Below are 16,356 nucleotides of genomic sequence, written 5' to 3' on the forward strand. Positions count from 1 at the left end.
ATTTGGCTGCTTGAGCTTCATCTTATTTGGTAGCAGGTACCTTCACTTCAGGGAGATTCCTACATGGGAGATGAAATATTTGTATAATTTCCAACATCCTGTGGAAATATGGAATTAAATCAAATTCCATCATTAAACTTCTTTCTACAAGAATATTTATACAAGAATATTTTTAGTAGTGCTAAAGTACAATGACACTGTCATCACCTTTCTCCTAGTAGCCAAAAAAGTTATTTCTCAAAGGATGGTGAGGGGTGCTGGTTAACAGCCGGATGAATATGAACCAGCAGTGTGCCCAGGTGGCCAAGGAGGCCAACAGCATCCTGGCCTATATCAGGAATGGTGTGCCCAGCAGGACTAGGGAAGTGATTGTCCCCTTGTACACAGTACTGGTGAGCCCATACCTCAAGTACTGTTGGTCTCTTTTCTCAGGTGGCAAGTGACAGGACATGAGGAAAGGGTCTCAAGTTGCAACAGTGGAGGTTTAGGTTGGACATTAGTAAGATTTTCTTCATGGTCCAGCATTGGAAGAGCCTGCCCAGGGAAGTGGAGGAATCCTCATCTCTGGAGGTATTTAAGAGACATGTGGACATGGCACTACGGGACATGGTTGAGTAATGGGACATGGTAGGCCAGGTGGATGGTTGAGTTTGATGACCTTGAAGGTCTTTTCTGACCTAGACGATACTATGATTCTATTGATCCTCAAGCTATCCTTAAGGAATATAGGAAAACTGCCCATCTCTCCTTTCAGAGCATCTCCTAGCAGAAGAATTAGTTATACCTCATTCATATGAGGCACAAATAAAATAGCTCCATAATTCACACAAGAAACATCTGCCTCTTTAACATTAACTGAAAGATTTTTTTCTGTGCTGTTGAGCTGCCACAATTACTTGGCTCAAAGGCATATACAATGTATATTTTGATATAAAGTAATATGCTGTGTGGTGCTTTTAATCACTATGTCATTCTCACTCTGTTCCAATATTTATTGTATTAATTGTATAGATCATCTTTCATATGTGGGATACAGTCATTGTTCCTGTTCTCATAACGTTTATTTTGTAAGGGGTCCTGTTCATAAACACTGAAAGACAAAGCCAAGGAATATGCTTTTGGTGGCTCAGTGTCATAATCCTACCATAAAAGTCTATTTTTGCAGAGTTTTAGTCCAAGGTGCCTAAGGAAGCCTTCTAAATCTCACCTTGGAATCTCTTCCTGTATAGGAGAAACAAGATCAAACTCAAATGTTACAACCAGGGTTTGCAGGAGTGGTTCTCAGTCAGAACAGTCAGCAGATCAGCGATTATGTAATTAGCCTAGAGAAGAACCCATCGTAGAATAACTTAAATACTATGACACTTATTCATCTTCAACCAGTGAGGAATGTACAGACATATTATGGAAAATCCTTGCTAAAAAAAAAAAAAAACACTGTAAAGCAACAAGGTGAAGGGTACCTTTGCATCACCCTCGGAGACTGGGGATCCCAGTCCATCACTCCAGCTTTTCACCACCAGCTCCATCCCATTCCCAGCTCTGAAAAGGACACGCTGCAGAGCTTCAAAGCTCAACCCACAGTGAAATATTTAATTTGCATCCAGCCTTTTGCAGTGCTGTTTCACACAAATGCTCTGTTGGAGACAACACATCTGATAATTTAGGAGGACCAGGCTCCTGGGAAGGGTGTTGACAGCATGCTTCCCCTCAGGAGACAGCCATGAAGCTGAGAGAAATCAGTCAACTGAGGAAGAATTTCAGAGAACACGTGGGTGGGACACTATTCACACATCATACATTTCCAAGGTAGCAATTTTGAAAATAAACCCGAGACAAGAAAAACAGGCCTGAAGGTAACCCATCTGTACATCATACCTTCCATACCCATTCCCACCACAAGCTTATGAGACCAGGAAAGCAACCACCCCTTGCAGTACCTATGTGATTACGAAGAGTATCCTACAAGAGCGTCAATCTTGGGAACACAGAAACGAAGCCACATGTAAAATCTGTAGCAGAACATCTGCTTGGAACTTCACATGCTCAGGAAGTAAGCAATACACGTGTGCACAATGCTTTACAAAGCAGGTGGCATGACTAGAAAACAAACAGGGAATTACTGTAATAGCAGATGCAGGGTTGCGCTTGAGGCTGCACCTGCTGCACAGATTTGAAGGGCACTTTTAGAGAAGTTAGTACCAGCTAAATGGCCAGAGTGCAAGGTGTAGAGCAGAGGAAAGCATTAACAATAGATAATACAATGATATAAGTGTATGTTAAGACTAACATAAATACATATTGCTGCTTGCAAATTATCTTCTGTCACCTTTGATATACTTGTTATTTATGGGTATTCAATAAATAACTGTGATAATTGTTTGTAAATCTGTTCTGTATTTTTGGCTATGTAAGTAACACAATATGTTTCCTGCCTCCAGCTGGATTAATGCTATGGCAGGAACACTCATATTCTTGAGTGTGAATGACAAGCTTTGGTGAGAGCTTGGTAATAGTTGTTTAAAATTTACTGTTACCATGGCTGTTTCTTCCAGTGTGCTACTTTCTTAGATATTCATACACCGAAGAGTGGAGCAAATTACAGTGAATGGCTGATACATGTGTAAAATATTTCTTGAAAATGATGCAAGGTATTCATCAGCCTCAAATGCAAAAGGTAGCTAACAGTTGTAGCCACTGGAAGTCCTCTCTGAGACATTACACAGTTTGCAAATGGGAAGATAAATCTGAATGGATGGGTTTTGGTTTATTCGTTGAGTATTTTCTTTTCTTGGTCTTCCTGATCTGCTCTAGGATTGTTGTTACTGTTGGAAGGCTCTGCTGTGCAGTGGTTTTCATCCTACTTTGTGTTGCTGGTGATAGTGGGAAGAAGTAATCTGTCAAAATCTGACCATCATTTATATGTGTGCAAATATGTATGCTTTTGCATGCAACCCCTATAACCAAATTAATTTTCTCTGTTTCTGAAATTGGCAAAAATTAGATTTGTACTGCATTCCTCACAAGAGTAGAGAGGCAGACACTGATATCTGCTCTCTAGGGACAGTGACAAGACCCAAGGGAATGACATGGAGCTGGGACAGGGGAGGGTCAGGCTGGGTGTTAGGAAAAGGTTCTTCACCAAGAGATTGGTCAGGCAATGAACAGGCTCCCCAGGGCAGTGATCATGGCACTGAGCCTGCTGGAGTTCAAGAATTTGGAAAATGGTCTCTGACATGTGGTTTGATTTTTGGGTGGTCCTGTGTGGAGCCAGGAGCTGGAATCAGTGATCCATGTGGGTTCCTTCCAGCTCTAGATTTTCTACAACCCTGTTATTTTATGAGTCCATGGTTCCATAATGTACTAGAAAAAATGTGGTAGAAAAGCAAATGCCACTGTTTTCCTATGAGTAGATGCTGACAGTTTTCTAAACACAGAACTAAGTCATTATATTCACTAAATGGTGACCCACTGGACTCAACTTGAATACTTAACAGTTCCACTCTCATTTTTCAGAAGTAATTGATGGCAGCTTAGCCATCAACAAAAATATGGTGTCATGACATTCCAGATACTAAATGGATCTGGAATTAGTGAACATCAGTCAATGACTTCCCTACTGCATTAGATTTACTTTCTTGAACAGGATACATAAACAACACAAGACTTCTTGCTATTTAATAAAAGCATAACAGTATAGAGAATGAGTTAATACTAAAAAGAGCAGCCCCGAACACAAGAACTGGTCTTGCAGACTTCAAGCAGACCCCTCGAAGCCTGTTCTTCCTGCCCCATGCTTAAAAATGCACTAGATTCTGTCTTCTCCTGTATTTGTTTCTATACATACATGTGTATTCGTAGCGTTCTCTCTGTTGTGAAAGAGTAAATATATAACTAAGGGAAATAACAAACAACAGCAAAAAAAAACAAACAAACAAACAAACAAAAAAAAAAAAAAAAACACCAACAAACACAACCTTTAGAAAGTTGATTTCACAGAATTACAGAATGATTTGGGCTGGAAGGGACCTTAGAGACCATCTAATCTCACCCCCTGCCATGGGTAGGGACACCTCCCAGCAGCCCAGGCTATCCCCAGCCCCATCCAGCCTGGCCTTGGGCACTGCCAGGGATGGGGCAGCCACAGCTTCTCTGGGCAGCCTGGGCCTGGGCCTCACCACACTCAGAGTAAAAAGCCCATTCCTAGTGTCCAGCTCCCACAGGCTCAGTTCAGGAAGGAAGACATCCCGTGGGAGGAACCCCACATGGAGCAGGGTCAGAGAGGGACCATGAAGGAGCAGCAGAGACAAAGCGTCAGGGACTGACCACAGCCTCCAGTCCCCGTTCCCCTGCACTGCTCAGGGGAAGGAGGTGGAAGAGAGTAGATGGGGTTGAAGGTGGTTTTAGTTTGTTTTTAGTTTCTCACTGTTCTAGTGAACTAGCGATAGGTAATAAATTACATTAATCTTCCTACTCTGAGTCTGTTTTGGACATGACCATAACTGGTGGTGATCTCCCTTTCCTTATCTCAACCCTTGAGCCCTTTTCTTCATAATTTTTTCCCCTTTTTCTTTGAGGAGTGGGAGTAATAGAGTGGTTGTGGTGGGGTCAATCTGCATAGCAATGTAAAACTACCACACACAGGTACCAAACAAATACCTATATTGCAAATAAAATTCCCTAGGAGTTGCAAAAGCTCATTCCTGTTGGTCTACAGAGAGAAAACCTGTGTGGTTCATGGGGTGTTTCAGGAGAAGGTGCCAAGCCCACCATAGCACTTGGAGCAGACCCTGTTGATCTCCCTGCCCTGTCCATCAGGCACAGACTGTGCCCAACCTGTTTTGGCAACTCCTTTGACTTAAGTTAAAGACACCTGCACCATGGCTTTGAAGATCTTAATGATCCAACTCCATTCATTGAGTAAGTTAAAAAAAATGTATGTGACAGCATCATAGGAGTTTCAAAGGAAGCTTTAATTCTTATGCTTCAAAAGCTTTTCTATGCAATTCTCTTTTAATTAATCTTTTTTGTTGTTGTTGTTTTGTTTTGTTTTATCTTTACCACATACACTTTTATGCACACTACATTTTATTTTTTTTTTTTTGTCAAATGGTGATGTAAGGAGTGCCTCTTCACATAACACGTAGTTCTTGGAGGACTTGTAAGAGTCATGACTAATGGTGCAGACTATAACAAAGCAATGAATTAAAATTGAAAAGTGGTTATGATGTAAAAGCATACATAAAGAACTGATTTGGAGATATCTCTGATATGTGTTTTACCATTTTCTTTCATTGTGGTTACTAAAACCTGTTACTAAAAACAGAATGAGCCATTTCATCACAGGGCCGTTTCATTTCATAATGAAGCTTAAAAGAAGCAAGTGGTAGGTTCTGCTGGTGGTGGCAGCAGGAGAGCAGATGATTCTGCTTAAGTCACCTCCCTAGATGCCACAGCTTTGCTTGGCACCCTTGCTTTTCAATAAATTAGCTTTATTTGTGATAAATTTAGCTCTCTGTGTATGTACCCATTACAAGTTCACCACCAGACCTATTTGGCAGAGCCAGAAGAGATGTCAAAATGAATGAGTTACATAGATTAAACTGAACTAAATTCAGACAGCCTAAATTCTGTCTAAATACTTGTGCCTGTCCTTATTATCAGCTACCTCTAGATCTTATCTCTGCAGACAAAGACCCCAACTGCCAGGAAGGGGCAGTTCCTGGGTGAGGGCACTCCTCACTCCTACTCAAGGTGCGCTACTTTGCAAGGAAATACTCAAGATTAATTAGGGGGAAAAAATAAATAAATAAAAAATAAAGTAGCAGCAGCTGGTTCTCTAAGTATTTTATCAAAATATTCGTAAGCAATTACCTGTTGGCATTTTGTCAAAGAAATCTCAATTCTTCAGAAGATGAAAAAATACCACATCATCTTGAGTTACCTTACTGACCCAAGTCAGTCCAGATGGACATAAAATTTATGCTATCCAAACTGTTTTGGATCAGCAAGGCAAACTAGATGTGATGGTTAGCACAGTTGGTTAGTTAGATGAGATGGTTAGCACAGTGGTTCTTACTGTATCCCCAAGAGTTATCACGCAACCCGCAGTGTAAGATATTACTACAATGGAATTTACATGAAACTTCGGCAAAACTGCTCTTGAGAAGCACTGATACAGCAGAGCAAAGTAATTTTCATGTCTATGTGTATTCTGTGCTTAAATGAAGACACTCACTACTTCCCAAGAAACTAAATTTTTTAGGAAACTTTCATTTGTCATGTTGTGGTTATGCTATATTTTTTCTATTATTTCTGTTTGTACCATAGAATACCAGTAACTGAGCTACACATATCTAAGAAAATCTAATAACATCAAAGTCATTTTGAGGTCTCATTGGTGCTTTCACAGAGTTAGAATGGTGCTACACTTAAAAATACTACAGAGATTGAGTATTTTGTTGCACCTTAAATAAATAAAATGTTTAAGCAAAGACTGACAAGTCAATTGTGTTAAGAATACTATACACTTCAAGCAAGCACCTCAAAACTGTATAAGCATTTAATTCACTTCTAAAATTAGAGGCCATTGAAAATGAGAGGGAGATGTACCTACATCAGTATATAGATACATACATGATTATTTGCATAATTCTCCTTAAATAACAAGAACTGTATATATGACATATTTTGACTTGGCAACTGCTATTGAAACAGATATTAGAAAATGAGACAGCGTTTGTCTATAAGAGATGTTAAGACAGTCATAAATCTCACAGGTGATTTCTAGTACATAGACATTTATTAACTTTATATTAACTTGCATATGCATGATGAAACTAGGTTAAATATCTGAGCAAGTTGCAGAAATAATCTTTGTTCAAGTCTTTTTCTAAAAATGTGTTTGTTTTTGTCATCTGTGTTTTCGGAGTCAGGATTTCCTTATTACTAAGAACCTGGATTTTCAGCCCCTTGTTTACAAAGCTCCAACTAAAATCAGGTCAAACTTTTGAAGTTTCTGAATGTGAAGGATATGCATCATTTGGAATGTATTTCAAGGTATTTTACTGTGTTTTTTGACAATAACTTGAGTGCCCTGATGGAGGTTTATCAGGTTGCATAAATGTAGAAAAATGTTAAGGTTATTCCCCCTCCCAAAAGAGGTCAAAAAAAAAAAAGCATAATGTACACATAATATCATTAAAATCATGCTGAATTTGTCTCACTGAAATTATTAACAGAAATGGTGACTATTTCATTTTGTACTACAGACATCTTAACAGCCATTCATTACCCTTTATTATTGTCAATACAACCAGTTTTTTAAATACTCTAAAGGGAGAAACAATTAGCGAAAGTTATTACGTAATAATTAATATCTTTCTGAGATCAGACTCTTATTCAAAGTGATAAGGGCATACATAATTTATGCAACCTCGAGAAAGGGGAATGAGGCAGAAATACCTCAGACCTGGGTGCCTTTTCTGCTGCTTTTAAGCAACAGTCATTTAAAGAAAACATTTCAAATGATCACTCTTCATCAAGCAAATTAGTTTTCATGCATATCGCTTAGCAAATCATACTCATCTTACTCATGAGTGTAAGTCTCAGTAGAGCTGTTTCACTCTCCTTTTAGATCAGGCTCACCCTGACACAAAATGACTGCAATGGGAACCTCCTATGGTGTGTGGGTTAAAGGAGAACAGAATTTTAGTGCTCTTGTATCTGTTGTTATGCTCTGTATTGGCAGGGAGATAACTAGCTAGCACCCTAAAGAAGGAGCTTCATGGTGGCAGAAGTCAGGGCTGTTAGTAAAACCTGTCCAACTTGCAGAGAAGCTTTTGCTTCCACTGACTAAATACCCCTTGGGAAGGAATTTCTGTTTGCTGTGCCTCATGGAGTGATGGCCTCCCTGGGGTTACCCAATCTCCTGGCCTTTTTTTTTTTTTTTTTTTTTTTTTTTTTGTCTTCAGGCATACAGAACTTTTACCAAGCTTGACACTGTCAATGCACAGTCATCTGGGCATACATCACTTTGGATTTCTTGCCTTTCAGCAGTATTACCTTAGATTGGTAGAGGAGACCTCATGCTGGTCTAATTCCAGGAATAATTCCAAACAGACATCTTGGTCACTCTCCTCAGGAAGATAAGTCACTAGCCACATACTGCTCTGAAACAGAGAATTGTTAAGTGCATTAGAAAATGATGGTTGTTGCAAAGCATGCTCATTTTTCTTGTTTTACTAAAACTTTGTAGAACAAGACCACCTCTCTTTCATCCTGTGTGAAATGTGATGGTGCATGTGTATTCATGTACCAAAAGAAGAGGAATCTTCCAGTTTATAGATAGCCGAACACAAAAATAATTACATATTCATGTTTCAGATATTTTGCTCTTTAACTTTCTTGTCATAAAAAAATTCATTTGTATTACAGTAAAAGGACAACTGAAATAAGAATATCAGGTGCCCTAAGTAGAGAAAGAGCACTGGGAAAGCCCTGGTTTCAACCCCAGCTCTGGTCCCTTGAATGTGACCTCCAGTAAGTTCTTCTTGTGTATACCACAATGAGAATGGAAAAAGGGATAAAAACATAATTTACTCTTTGCCAAGAGACTGTGAGGCTTACTACCTCTGAGTAAGCATATTGTTTCAAGGCATTATGAAATAGGTATTGTTATCAGTGGAGTTTCATACAAAAGGTCTCATTTGAAAATATATTTGATGGGCACAAAATCAGCTCAATCATGAGTAAATTATATGAGAATTTTTCAGGACTGAAAAAAATATCCATTTTGGTTTGATTTTTTTTATAGTTGTTGGTACCATTTTACCAACCAAAGCCCCAAATAACCTGACTCTATCCAGAATAAACTTTTATGAGCACACAGATACAAGCAACCTAAATATTTTTGTAAATATTTACAGTGTAAAACACATGTATGATGCAAGTCTTTTTTGTAGGAAGACATGAAATCTAGTGTATATACTCTACTCCTACACAGGTTTAGAAAAATCCCATGCCTCAGTTTCTGCATCAGGAAAACAGGAATGATGCCTTCAGAAGCAAACTGAGAAGGTGGATTTGTATGTGAGCAACAACTTCATATCAGAAAGAACTTGATGCTTTTTGTGCTTTGCAGGATTTTTAGCAGGAGAAAGTAGGGAGTTGCATTTTTAGGCAGGACAGAATATTCTACCCTCCTTTACAAAAGCAAGTGTCATTTTTCCTCTTGAGCTCTAATGTTTTTCCCTCTGTGAGGTCATATCCTTATAACTACCAGAGGTAGTTAGATTAGCTCCAATACACAGAATCAACAAACATGGAATCAAAAACAGACTATTAACCATGACCCACAGTTAAGCATTAGAAATACATAATACATCAATGTAAATATGCAACAAAATTTAGGGTTGAAAAGTAGTCTTTTTAGACTACTTTAGACTACTTTTAGACTTTAGTCTTTTAAAAGTAGTCTTTTAGCTCTAATTGATATGAGAAAGCCCATCCTGATCAGTATTCATAAATAAGATTATCAGGACATACATTGTTGCATTTGAACATTACCCTAACAAAGTATTTGTATGACTGGCTAAAAACCAAACTTCTGATACAAGCAGTACTGAATTATTCATTGTATTACTGCAGTTAGCACAAGCTGCCATTCTGAAGTTGTGACAAAATTTAGACTTGTCTAAGGAAGAGAAAGATGGAGAGAAATTTACCATTTATACCTTCAAGACAATAACATCCATAATGTGAAGCCATTCAGTCTTTTTTTCTCATTTCAAAGCTATATGAGTGCAGTACAGGCAAACACATCCATGATCAGTATCCTCCAGATATTGCTATTCTCTGAAGTCAAGTAACTTTGTTTTGGATTTTAAAAGTAGGTATATAAAGTACAAAAGAATACTTTGGTAGAAGGTGTTTCTCAGAAATACTTTGGTAATCGTTTTAAAAATATACTCACTGCTGCTGCTTCTATTTTTTTTTTTTCCCCTTAAAAAATGAACCACATCCACAAACTGTATTACAGCTCGAGGACCTGCTAATCCTTCACTGCATGAATCTGCCTGTATGTTAAAGTAGCTTACCCTTTGGCTCTGCCTTCCAGCTGTAGGCTGTGGTGCCAGAGACATTTGCCGCCTGTGTTTCTAGAAGCGCCAGAAGGAAAAGGCACCATGTGTTCCTGATGTGGCCATCCCACCAGGGTGCCTCCCCCCGAGGAGCTCTGTGGCATAAAGGATGCATGCATGGGGGAGCATGTGCATGAGGCTGTTTGCCAGCAGGCATTAGCAGTGGTCAGGGGCACAGATCTGAGTGGATCCCTGCTCGCTGCTGTGCAGAAATCTGCCATGAGCAGCAGCTCTGCAGCCCATGGGCCTGCAGGTCTGGGGCCTTTGGAATCAGTTCAAGCACAAACATTTCAGTGGATGGGGGGGCATGGACATGGATTTCCCCTTTTCACTTGCTTTCCCAGTAGCATCATTGCAGATAATAACAAAAATTTTCGTTGTTTCCTTTATCATGTCACTCAAAATGGGAATCTGCCAGCTACGTTTTATATCAAAAGACAAAGAACCATTCAAAGGGAGAATCCCAAATGGCCTAGCCTTTTGAAAAGCAACTTGAGAAAGCAGGGTAAAGCACAAATGTGGTATTCTGCAATGTGGTTTATGCTTCTGCTGTATTTATCCTTCCTGGATAATCCCTATCAATGCATCAGTCTATGCAGAGCACTTTGTAATGGCAATCCCCACACCTGTGCTCCACTGTTCTATTCCTGACCAAAAAAAAAAAAAAAAAAGATCATCTCTGAAGTAAATCTGAAGTAAATGCTTCTCCAGGCTGAGTGGTGACAGGATTTCACCTGTGCTGTCCATCATCAGCACAAATGTAACTGTAAGGGGAATTCAACAAACAAGACCTCAGTGCAGCAGCATCTGTGTTAAATATTATGTTTGTGAGTCACCCTTATACCCTGAAGGGGACTCTTGCATGTGCAGATATTTGCCAAATGGCAAATGAAAAATTTTTGATGCACCACAAGGAACAGGACTGAGCCTATATCTCAGTCTCCTACATTTGTTTTGTTTCTTTGTTTGTTTTCCCACTGATTCACATGACATTATTCCTAGTCTGGAGTCTGATGACTTTAACTGTATAAACAAGAAAATAGGTTGATTTGGCTTGATTGTCTTTACCAGGGAGAGAAATTGGGAATTCTCAGTATAATGACAAATGCATATGCTTAAGAAATCTCAGAGATGATATTTTATCTGTTTATGGACACACATGTAACGTGTACACACATACCTATATGTACACGTCCCAACAGTGCCATATTTAGATAGGTATATACAAAAACTTATTCCATGCATGGGGAGTGTTTAAGAGATTGATAACTTTTTAAAGCATCTAAATGTGATCCTTCTCCTATGTGCTATGTAAAGAAAATTAAGTTCTTAATGATCTTCCTTTAGACTATGAAAATCAATTTCTTGTCAAGTCAGGTTCTCATTATAATTTCAGACTCCCAGAAAACACAGCATAGTCAAGACCGGTATTTTTCCCATTGATTGCCAAGCTTTCTAAAACAAGTATTTATAAAGTCCCTTGATTAAATAAGAGAAAAGTCTTGAAAAACCAGAGAGGGTTGTGAGACGCTCATGCAAATATTTCCTTTAAGCTCCAGTGTCGCTTTCTGCAGTTTTGCTTTTATATGTAATCAGAACATGCAAGGAAAGTGTTCTTAACCACTACCACCACCAAAAAAAAAATCCTCATCTTGTTACTGATCTTGTTACTTTTTTTGCAAAATTTCTTCAGTGATATGAACAGGAAAATAATATGAAGCTTTGGTAATCACAGTATTAATGTATTAATGTTTGAAAATCTCTTTTCTAAAGGTCCTGCATGCTTTGTTTACTTCAGCAGCAAAAACACGTGCCTATCATTTCTGAAAACTTGGATGTCAGTGGGCAAGAAGCAAGAATCTCAATGCAATTTGACAGAAAACACACAAATAACCAGATATCTTTGGCTTCCTACGGAATGTCACCAAATCACAGGCTGGAGAAGTACAAAATCTTTTCTGTGTGGGATGGAAGATACAAAAGATATTGCATCAATTCTGAATTCTCTACCACAAAACTTCAGTAGCAAAATATTGCTAGGCTGCAAATAACATTAGAGGACTGCATGGGTAAGGTTTATTGTATACAAAGAGTTTCTGTAAAAGCAAGGATTATACCATGGAACCAGGATGAAAATTTGAAAGCTGTAACCACTAGGCTAGGAAAAGAGCGTTTCAGCGATGTACAGTTATTTTTAGTCAAACAGAATGCTCAAATTTCATAAAATAAGTAAAGTTAGGCCATGTCAAAGAATGAGATAAAAGATAGGTGATACCAGAAGTTGGCTTTATGCATCAGTAGCTGGCATGTTTCTGCATAAATGGGCATTCAAGTGACCATTCAGTTGCACTACTTTGCCAGAAATATGCTTCTGCTGAGAACAAACTCCAGGTCCAATCACTCTGTTGGTTAAAAAAAATAATAAATAAAATAATGAACTCTATGGAAGCAGGAAGTGATCACCCTGTATACATTATACTATGAGTCTTTCCTATTCACCCAGTACTTTTCAAGGGATTAAAGTTAATAAACGATTTGAGTTCATGAGAATACATTGTAACCCACAAAAATTTTTCAGTCACAGAGTCCATTACAAATGTTGACTCATATTTTTGCAATTACTCACAGGATCCCACAGATGACAAATCAGCCCTTATTCTGATCTGCCTACCACTTGGAAACATCAATCAATGTTTAATCAGACAAAGTCACAACCTGGCCCTGCCAGTGGTGCAAAGCAGCAGTCTGGAGGAGAATAACCCATTGGAGACTGAAAATGCCTAAGTCTAAATGGAGCCATTCTCATAGAAAAATGGTGATTGCATGCATGCAAGTGGTAGGATCTACTAGGCAAAGAAACACAGCCAAGAAAGTGTGAGAAGAACATAAAAAGATGTCATTATCAAGCAACGTATTTGGCAATATAGAGTGTGTGTGCTTTTTGTGGCTATGCCTCTCATTTTTCCAAGAGATAATATCAATATGTTTAGAAATAAGTGTATGTAGCATGGGATAAATGGAGGAACACAATTTCACTTTCTCGGTTAAGAGTTTGTGCAAAGGCACTAAGCTCTGCTGTGTGGCAGGAACCTATGGCAAGAGAGGTTTCTCTGCTCTATATACAATGATATCACCCCTAAAAAAAAGCCTAAGGATGAAAGTTTTGATGTAGATTTCCCATAGGTGCAAAGAAAAGAGAAAGAAAAATAGCAACTACAGCGCATTCTTCTGTCAAATTTACTTTTAAGTAACCGTAACTTTATTGGAGGCTGATTTTTGAGTGAGCAGAAATGTCCCATCCCGTCCCCCTTCCCTCCTCCCCCCCTCCCCCCCAAAAAAAACAAGACCCTTAAATATATACGTTTTCATTAATCAAACAAATTATGAAATTGTACAAATTGTTAATATTAATTGTGTAGTCAAAGAAAACAGGAGAGTTCTGATACGGAGACAGGTATAAGACAAGTTGGCTTCCCTTCCAATACCAGTGGACTCTTTGGCTAAACTATTGAGTGATGGTAATTTACAGATGTTGCTCACAGGCTGGGGGAGCCATGAGAGTGCAATATGTACATAGGTGTCTGTCCAGAGATAATACAACACAGGCCTGAGGCACATAGCAGAAGGAAATCCAGATGTCAGTGAAACAAATAAATGCCTTCTTGTAAAATGGAGAGATACTTATGTCAGGTCAAATAAGAAATAAAAACAAGACAGATCCCAGAGGAGTTATGGAATGTAATAAAAGGTAGCAACAGGACGAGAACTAAAATCAAGAGATGTTCTTCACAGATTTTCTTCCATTCAAAATCACAAGAACATTGATTTATTTTTTCTCTCTCTCTCTCTCCTTTTTTTTTTTTTTTTTTTTTTCCTGAAAAATCAAATTAAAATGGCTCTTGACAAAATTCCACCTCATCTCATTCCTTCAACCCAGGACCACTGGGTGCACCACCGATGCTTCCACTGCCTTCCTTTCCCCAGACAATCTTTCACAGCAAAACAGGCTCACCTTCAGATTCACCATGCACCTCAGCCCAAAAACCGCACTTCACTTTCAGCACAGAAAAGCAGCTGCAAGTAATTCTCTAGCAAGCAGCTTTAGCAGAGCTCATGAAAAGGCACCTATAGCAGTTGAGCAAATAACTGTTAATTTGAAGATACAGTTCAAAATCTAGCCCAGACTGATTGCAAATACTCCTGTAGTTCATGTCAAACAGCTTAGTCATCACCAGGCTTCCACATCCAAACTCATTTTTTGTGCCTGTTTTTACAACTGATCAATGCTGATACATACAGTGGGATTCCTGCTGTTTCCACAGGACAGCTGCACTCAAAATGACATTATCCTCTAATTATTTTTTAGTTATTAATTTCCTCAAAGCCCATGCTACATTTGACATTGAAATACAAAGCCTAGTGAAAATTATTATTTTTTTTTTTCCACTATTGGAATTTTAGGATAATAATACTACAGCTTTTTTTTTTTTTTTTTTTTTTTTTTTGGTGGTGGTGGTAGTATGTTTTTTTGGTTTGTTTGTTTTAACTTAGAATGAATTATGCAGACATTGTTCTTCTAAAGCATATATCTTCTTTTCCTAAACTTTACTCTTAAAAATCTCAACACAATCCTGAAAGCAGGACAAAATGAAAGGAGGGACACAAACCTCCTGTCAAAGAAGTAACTGCAGTTATTTTAACAAATGTGAGTTTACCTTATGGTCACTTATTTCAGTTTATAACTTGAAATTACATATTATTATAAACCTGCCCAAAATGAAGAGGATCGTCTGGGTTTATTTCATGTTAGTGCATAAAACTGGACTTTAGCCTGCTAAGGGGAAGGTATGTGTTTTTTTACTCACTGCCACGAGGATGCCCTATGCAAATGGCAGGGAGGAGGCAAGCAGCCAGCCAAGGCACTGAGGGCAACATCATTAGTAGAAAAGAAAGGGCGGAAGCAGGTCAAATGTCTAGGTCAGATAAGGTAGGACAATGTTATGAAGAGGCTCAAACACAAAGGCAAAAGGCCTGAATTCAACGGGGAGGTGCTGGGCTGGAGAGACCTGCACCGCTCTGCAGGATGTGTCCAGCACCTCGCAGGACTGCATCTGAGGATTGAATTTCCATCATCGGTAGGACATTGTACGTTAGTGATGACTGCAGAATTAGGTTCCGAGTGTTTGGGAATGTACCTGGAGAGACGATAGAGCATGATTGTCAGATTATTATCATTAAATTGAGGTATCTGAATGAAATGAAGAAAAGGAAAATGTGAGCTGAACAAAAGTAAAATGTTCTTAATGGTGAATTCTATTAAGCTGCTGAAAAGTTTCCCTGGGGAAATGGTGGAGCCCTGTTCTTTACAACACAAGACAAAACACTGAAAAATATACTATAAGGAAAAATCCTAGAGAGGCAAAGAAAGGCATTAGATAACCCATTAGGTCTTCACTGCCTTTGATTTCTGTGGAAATGAGCAAAGCCAGAGAAATAGATTATCAGTAAGAAACCACAAATATTATTTTGGTAAAAATCCTCATTGTATGTCAGCATGACCTGTGAAAACTTAGGCAGTTAAATCTTTTTTTTCCCTTGGCAGAAGTGGGAGTATCATAAAGGCTAACATCAGTACTCGTGCAAATATATGTCCATGCAAATGTTCTACTCCAGAACAGATTACGTGTCTATTTTGGAAATGCTTAGTCTTGTGAAATAAGAAACCATAATACACATAACATAAGAAAGCAAGACAGTACCATATGATGTAGTACAAATGTTGAACCAGAACATGACATATTTACAAGGAAGTACAGACAAATGTCTGAGAGCAATCCACTCTGATATTACCCTCTTTTTGCAAAGTTTTACATTCATAGTGACACTCAAGAGGCAGCCCAGGAAAAAGCCCTATCTGACCACTATTGGATAAGTTTCTGTCATGAGTACTTTGTGCCTAATTTTGAAAACTAGTTTCTCAAAAACTTCAGTGAAAAAAAAAAAAAAAAAAAAAAAAAAAAAAAGAGCTTAAAAATATTTAATATGTGTAATTGATGGTACAAGTGATGGTACATCCATGGACTTGCAGGTTCACACCCACGGCTCTGCAGAGCGCACCCTCCCCACCTGCCAAGTTTCCTCCCACTCTCCACAAAGAAAAAACTTCAGCATCAAGAGGAGGTAAGAATGGGATCGGGGCCAGGTTTCTGTTTTGAGA

At 38.6% G+C, this 16,356-nt stretch overlaps 1 long non-coding RNA gene across 1 annotated transcript in view; it reads right to left on the reverse strand.

Moving 5' to 3' along the window:
• Nucleotides 1-16,356, reverse strand: part of LOC311221174 — a 98,198-nt gene that overhangs the window by 42,952 nt on the left and 38,890 nt on the right. Inside the window, exon 3 of the long non-coding RNA XR_014619296.1 lies at nt 8,065-8,171. This is a non-coding gene — a long non-coding RNA (uncharacterized lncRNA). The remainder of the gene's footprint in view (nt 1-8,064; nt 8,172-16,356) is intronic.

This window comes from Netta rufina, assembly GCF_964035555.1.
Source record: "Netta rufina genome assembly, chromosome: Z".
In the NCBI taxonomy this organism is placed as follows: Eukaryota; Metazoa; Chordata; class Aves; order Anseriformes; family Anatidae; genus Netta; species Netta rufina.